This window comes from Miscanthus floridulus, chromosome 3 (genome assembly GCF_019320115.1).
Source record: "Miscanthus floridulus cultivar M001 chromosome 3, ASM1932011v1, whole genome shotgun sequence".
Taxonomy (NCBI): Eukaryota; Viridiplantae; Streptophyta; class Magnoliopsida; order Poales; family Poaceae; genus Miscanthus; species Miscanthus floridulus.
In genome coordinates, this window is record NC_089582.1 from 47,494,210 (window position 1) to 47,502,017 (window position 7,808).

Genomic DNA, 7,808 nt, shown 5'->3' on the forward strand with positions numbered 1-7,808 from the left:
GTATCGAAATGCGGTTATCAAATTGCCACTAGATGCTCTAACTCATTGCATATGCATTTAGGATCTAGTGGAGTGCTAACACCCTTGAAAATGTTTGTGAAAATATGCTAACACATGTGCACAAGGTGATACACTTGGTGGTTGGCACATTTGAGCAAGGGTTAGGAACTTCACCGGCGGAGTGTCCACCCGTAGAGTGCGGATAGTCCGACGGTGCCACCAGCACCCTAGACAGAAAAGACGAAGGTCACTATAAGTGATCGGACGCTGGTCTCTGAAGGACTGGCGCGTCCGGTCAGTGGCAGCAGAAATGACCAGATGCTGGCGCTAAAATGACCGGACGCTGGCTGGCTGCGTCCGGTCACACTGACATGGTCATGCACAGGGGAGTCGCCGTGTGACCGGACGTTGGGTGAGTCCGATCAAGCATGACCGGACATGTTCGGTTGTGAAAAGTCATCTCTGGATGCTTACTAGAAACGACCGGACGCTGGGGTTCAGCGTCCGGTCACTCTGAGCTGCTGCGTCCGGTCGTCACTTGACCGTTGAGATCGGGCGATCAACATTTGAAGAGAGGGGACACGTGGCATGCATTGCGTGACCGGACGCTGAGGTCCAGCATCCAGTCAATATGACCGGAGCATCCGGTCACCCCGTGTTATGCCCAGTGAAGGGGCACAACGGCTCTATTTCGTGGGGGCTTCTATTTAAGTCCCATGACTGGCTTAAGCTCACTCTCTTGGCCATTTACATTGACATAGCAACCTTGTGAGCTTAGCCAAAGCCCTCCCACTCATCTCCATCATTGATTCATCATCTTTGTGAGATTGGGAGAGAATCCAAGTGCATTGCTAGAGTGTTTGCATCTAGAGGCACTTGGTGTTCGTGTTTCACTGCGGGATTCGCTTGTTACTCTTGGTGGTTGCCGCCACCTAGATGGCTTGGAGCAACAAGGATCGTCGAGCGGAGGGTGGTGATTGTCTCTGGCTCCGATCGTGGTGAATGTGAGGGGTTCTTGACCTTTCCCCGGTGGAGAGCCAAAAGGTACTCTAGTGAATTGCTCATGGCTTATGTGATCCTCATCTTGTGTTGGTTGTGCGGCACCCTATTGAGGGTTTGGCGTGTAATGCCAATTAGCTCGTGAACCTCTAAGTGAGTGAATCGCCACAACAAGGAGTAGCTTGTCGGCAAGCAAGTGAACCTCGGTAAAAATCATTGTGTTCATCATTTGATTCCGAGGTGATTGGTCTTCATTGGTATTCATTCTTGTGATTGATCGGCTCCTTCCTCGACACAGTGGTATAAACAAATTGCTCGCTCTCATTACTTTACCGCAAACTAGTTGTCAAGCTCTTTAGTGTAGCTAGTTGTGAGAGCTTGTTAGTTTGGTTAGTGTGGCTCTTTAGTTAGCTTTTGAGAGCACACTAACTTAGTGTAGTGTCATAGCTATTGTGTGGATAGAAACTATATAAACTAGAATTGTGGTAGGTGGCTTGCTTTTTAGTAGGCTAGAGCAACACTTGCTTCGCCTTATAATTGTCTAACCGGTTTGTTAAGTGTTGTTGTAGAAATTTTTAATAGGCTATTCACCCCCCCCCCTCTAGCCATTAGGACCTTTCAGTTGTCTGACTCTCCAAAGTCGTTGAGCGTGGATCCAATGCTTGAGGTTTCATGTGATGCCTCCCAAACCGATTTGTAGAAATTTATTAATCGGTTTTGGAAATCAAAAGAGACAAAATTGGACATGCAAGTTGCGGATGATGGAGATGTGCATCCTTTACCTTACAATAAGACACGTTCCATGGCCGAAACTCTAGAGATAAATAATCCGGCTGTCTTGATTCAGCCGGAGCAAGCTGATTCCACTATTGGAAAAATGTGATAATCGACGAGCCCAAAGAACCTAAGAAGGGAATAAAGTCTTATATTGTGAGGTGGTGCTAGAAAAGACCAATGGTAATAGAGAGAGCTTCAAGATCACTATCAAATCTTCTAGGCTCAGGGGTAAGCCCAAACTCCGGTGGACAAGCAGAAATCAGCCACTAACACTATTGTTCAAAAAGGGTCAACTAGGCTGACTTTAAAAGTCGGCCAAACTAATTTTAATGTTAGTGGAAAGGAAAAATCAGCAAGACTGATTTCCCAAATCGGTCAAGCTAGTTATAAAAAAATTGTAGCACACATGGAAAGATGGAGTATGGATCCCTAACCCATTAATACGTCAAATTCCTCACTACTGGAGGATGACTGTTGGTTTAGCTCACAATGAGCAACGGTGTGTCCCTCATAGCCAATTGAGCTACGACCAATCGAGCACCAACAAGGCAGGACCGATTAAGCCAGTTGTGGATGAACTTGCTAATCAGGTCCAACAAAAGGGTAAGGCATTAGAAGATCAAGTGTATATGTTGAGGGACAAGAAATTTCTCACTAATCCCATAGAAAAAGCCGATGAGCAAATAATCATTAAAATTGTCTCTGCAGATGTACCAATCAAAGAAATTGAAGGACCGATTGTCATTGATAATCTGGACCAATCTAAAGCAGAGAAGGTATCAAAGGGTGATGTTGATCAAGAAGCCCGAAATAACACATCGGCCCCCGAGAGTTTTCAACCAGCATGGTGCCCTTCAGGTTTGTTGAGAACACAAAAGCGTAAACTTCAGTGTGCTCGTTGCCTAAAACTCAAGCAAGAAGGGCTAGCAAAGGAACGAGAAAGTGCAGCCGACATAGAGAAAGTTGGCCATGTCGACTTAAAGTCAGCTAGGCCAACTTCACCCCTTGTTGTAATGGTTGGCCAGGCCAGGAAGTCGGTCAAACTAGGATTAGTGGCTGGCCAGGCCAGGATGGCGGCTAGGCCAGGATCGAAGGCTAGCCTGGCCAGGTTTTGGTCAACCAGGCCGACTTCGACTATTCCAACGCTTGTTGATGTGACTTTGGTTGATTTGGTTCCCGATGTTATTGATCTTGTTCCTGCAGGTGTTGAGAAGCTTTCTGGAGGTCAAGCTAATTTCCAGAAGCCAGCAGACCACGTGAATCACCTCAAGCCACTGCATGTGAATGGCTACATTAATGGCAAACTGATCAACAATATGTTGGTGGATAACGAAGCCATGGTGAATCTAATGCCATATCCCCTTATAAGAAGCTCAGCGGATCTTATGAGAAGTTGATTAAGACCAAGAGGACGGTCAAAGGTGTTGGAGGAAATTCTATTTTGGCCAAGAGATTTGCCTTGATGAAGCTTACTATCAGGAGCAAAACATTGGCCACCGTCTTCTTCGTTGCAGAGGTGCAAGGGAGCTACAGTTTGATACTTGGGCGCGAATGGATTCATGGAAATCAATGTGTGCCTTCTAGCTTGCAGCAATTCATCATTTAGTGGGTGAATAATAAAGTCGAGATCGTCCATGCAGACTCATCGGCTTATGCTACGGCCGGTCCCCCTTTGCTTGGGGGGCATGATGATATGATTTGCTTGTCAGGGACAGACCTTGCTGGTTTTGAGTCACTAGAGCAGGCTTTGTTCCCGTTTCTCTAGAGCCAATTGATGATCGGCTCCATATCATCATGTAGTGTAAATTTTGTTTGGACAGGAGATTGCGTCGGCCAACCATGTGAGAAAATTGGCGTTGGGTTTGGCATTAGACCACGGCTGACGTATGCAGAACAAAATCTAGAAGCCGATTAGCTATTAAGTTAAGTTAATCGTGCTTCTCAAGAATTCTCTATCAACACCACCGGTTTTTTGTGCATCTAGGAGTGAAGCTCCATTCACATTATATATTGTTGCCGAAGAAGGTGTACCGGTGTTCTATTGTCTTGATGCTGAGATGAGCATGTTTTAGCTTTTGGTGATTCCTTACTGATTGTGCATGAAGTCACGAGTGTGTATCAATGCTTAGAAGTCTCAATAAATATTTATTTTGACAAGTGCCTTGATATCATCAAGCAATTTGCCGAATTTCAAATTCGGCATATTCCGAGGCATGAGAATCATAAAGCTAACATGTGGGCTCAACAAGCATCAGGTTATGACGTTGGTGGGCAGAATTTCACATCAAAAGGGAGCAGATGTGCCGCATTGCTGTTCTGGAGGCTGCCAAACCGGGCAGGTCGGTTCTAATGTGCTCCCTGGCTGATGAACCGGCCAAGCCGGTTCCAGAAACTGGCCAAGCCAGTTTGCCTACATAATTTTGTCGAATCGGCTTAAATTCCTCCTTATTGATCCTAAAGCCGATTCAAGTGACTGGAGGGCTTCTATAGTTGCATATTTACGTGATCCAAGTGTTAAAGTTGATAAAAATGTTCGACGGAGTGCTTTCAAACTTATTTTGCACAATGGTGAAATATATGGGAGAACTGCTGAAGACTTGTTGCTTAAATACTTGGATAATGATCAGGCTAAAGTGCCATGGAAGAAGTCCATGAAGGTGTTTTTGGTACACAACTATCCGCTCCAAAGATGAAGTGGTGTTCGGAAATTCATACATGCTGGAGACGTTGCACTAGAGCAATTTTCGGGAGGTATTTAAAACAATACTTTCCAAGTGTTTGACAAGAAGCTTGACGACTGACCAGGCAATGGCCGATACATGTATCGCCCTTAGAACAAATATGGCCGATGTACATATCGCCCTTAGTCGCTAGATAGCCGATGAGTTGGACATCATTGCTATTTAGTTTTCTTTGTTTTCATGTTCACCTAAAGCTTCATCTAAAAACAGGGGGACATATGTTGACAACCAAAAGTGGTGAAAGTATATAATGGACTCCACCATCATGTTTCTATCATTAAGATGGTTACAAAACATATTTGGATCATCTTATTTAGAGCCCGAACGAAGAAACAATGATTTGGGAGTGTTGGCCCAGCCGGAACCGGCTAGGCCGGTTCCCAAGCCGGCCAGGTCGGTTTGGACAAGTTCATCAAATGCAAGATTGGACTGCACCATTGCGTTTCTTTCGTCGAGCTGATCGAAAAACATATATGGTTCACTCCGTTTGAAGTCCGGACAAATTAATTGTGATTTTCGGAGGCCGTTCTGTCCTGAATGCACAGCAGAACCGGCTAGGCCGGTTTGGCTGCAGTAGAACCAGCCAGGCCGGTTCCAGAACCGGCTTAGGCCAGTTTGCCTGGCTAAAGGGCTGCGTGGCCCCCCGCAAAAACCGGCTAGGCCGGTTTGCATGTATGAGTCCGATCCAAACTCTATTTTGGTCAAGATTAGGACGTATTTTCTCATAGGAAACTTAGAGATTACTATCTGCAGTTGTTTCTTATAGGGATAAGACCACTTCCTCTATATATATGAGAGGATCATGGCTGATTGAAGGATCCAACACTCAATCGTTAAAAAAACACATCTTCTGCCTCTCTCTACCCACTTTTCCTATCTTTCACTTCTCCTCATTCTTGTCGGCGCTGCATGGACCGTGGATCGACGACGGCGAAGCTCTAGAGCGGCCAGGCTGGCTAGAGCTGCCCATAGCCGCTGCACGCCCCGACGGGTCCCTCCAGGGCGTGTGGGGTTTCGGGTCTCAAAAGACCTCGCCGGCGTGTCTTGCGTATCACACTCATCGCTGGAGAAACAAGGTCCAGGTGTGGATATCCCCGCGGCGCCGATCGATCTAAAAATCGGCTAGGCCCTACATCGAGCGATCTAGCTCCTTATCGAGTGTGTGGCCTAATTAATCGTTCCAGAATATTTGTGTTAAATATTCTTCCATTCCATGCTGATAATACTATGCCCGATCCGTATCAAATAGAGTACATGTACATTACCTTCATTGAGGGTGGATACTGAAAACCAATGAATTAAAAGCAAAGGCATCTGCTTTGGGGCTCGCTACCGGTTTTACTCCTACTGTACTCTACGTGCGTGAATATATGGAGAACTGACCCCAATAAACTTTTGGCCAGGGCTCACTCTAGCTCACTGTATATATAATACGAATCGATGTGAAGCAGCATCAAAACTTCGCCATATACCTTGAAGGCTAGCTTTCACTTACGAACCTGATTTCACCTAGGCTCGGTTTAGTTCCCAGGAATGGAGAGAAATCAGAAAATAATCCAATAATAAAATGAGAAACACTTTTTAGATATTGTTTTGAATTCGTATGATCCAAACAGGCCCATAATGAATTTTCTTGTGATAGTTGCAGCAAACATTTAGCTCAAGCAAGCAAGACAATAACCTCGCAACAAGAGTTGTTTAACAAGAAGGCGCGCACTGGAGGAAACACGCGTGTTTCACCCCACATGTAAGGTCCTTCGCAGCTGGGTCCACATGCCAATTAACCATATACGTTAGATGAAAAGTATAAACTACTCCCGAGGGAGGAGATTAGAGTGGGTAGATTAGGTTAAGGTGATAGTTCTTTTCCAATTCCTTCGCTCTTTCATAGAATAGATAGAATAGGAATCCCACTACTACTGATTAGAGGATCCAACAAGAAGTCTCATGAGATGAGACACGCTAAGAGAAGATGTAAATTTGAAGAATTGTCACAACAAACGAAAACATTTGACCATCTGTTTTGGTACACTCTCATGATGTCTAAATTAATATCTTTTAAAAAATAACTAAATCCGCGTCTAAATTACTCACTTTTCCATTATAAAAAATAACATAAAGCAACCACAATATTTGCATTTAAATTACACCTATATGCCATAATAAAAGGTCATATTGGGCGGTCTAGAAATTAAATGACACGGAAATTCCAGCATTATTATGGCCAAGTTGCATTATTATGGCTTGCAATATTGTACAATGATTATGCCCTTTTGTATTAACATTTACAAATCTTGCATTAAATATTACGGCTCCTAAATGATTTCTAATGAAATTATTAGCATAATTGTATAGCCTATCTTCTTGTACCACAAGTTGCACTTCACTTGTACATGGCTATATATATGAAAGGCACCTCCGGCAATGTGTGTGTATTGATTCCCCAATACCTTTCTACATAGTGTCAAAGACTCGGGCCTAGGTCATGTTCCACCCCACACTAACCATAGCGTGCCGCGGAGCCTCGGACATGCCGTCCCTCTCACTACCGTGCCGCCCGCCTCCCGGGCTGCGCCTCTCCTCCCTTCCCCACACCCTCCATGACCCAGCCGGTGGCACTGGCACTCCTCCATGTCGCCCCCATCTCCTCCATCTCCAGGATGACGGAGGCATCGACCTCCAGCGCCACATCTGACGTCCTCACCAATTCCTCCTCTGGATCAGATCGACTGGATGCTTGCTCATGCTTGCTTTGAAATCTCTCTCTGATGGCACTGTCAATTGCTGGACAAGCATTGGCAACATGGACTCTAAGACTACTAGTGCCAGACTTGGTAACCAATTTCAGTTGACAATACTTGCAAATAGCTTTTAGCACACCATCCACATCAACCAACTCTTTCTCGAAGTGCTCCCAAACATTGGACCACGTACGACGTGGCGTCAAAGATGTATGACCCTCCTCACTCTCACGAGTCCCAGAACCCTCTAGTGTATGGATGACATGTTTTCACCTAAAGACACAGAGAAACAGTGAGTCAGATCCAAGTTTTATATCATATAAACTGATACATAGACTAGCTGATAAATATGGATAAGAAGTTTATGTCAGCTGAGTACATTTGTAGATCATTATTAACAGCTAGTCATAACTGAATTAGTTATAAATATGGGCAAGATGAATTAATTATAGCCATAACTGAATTAATTAGATGTATCCCATAGCATGCATGGTTAATTATCCGTAGTAGAGAGCAGTGTCACATGCATGCATCTGGATGGACATCTGGT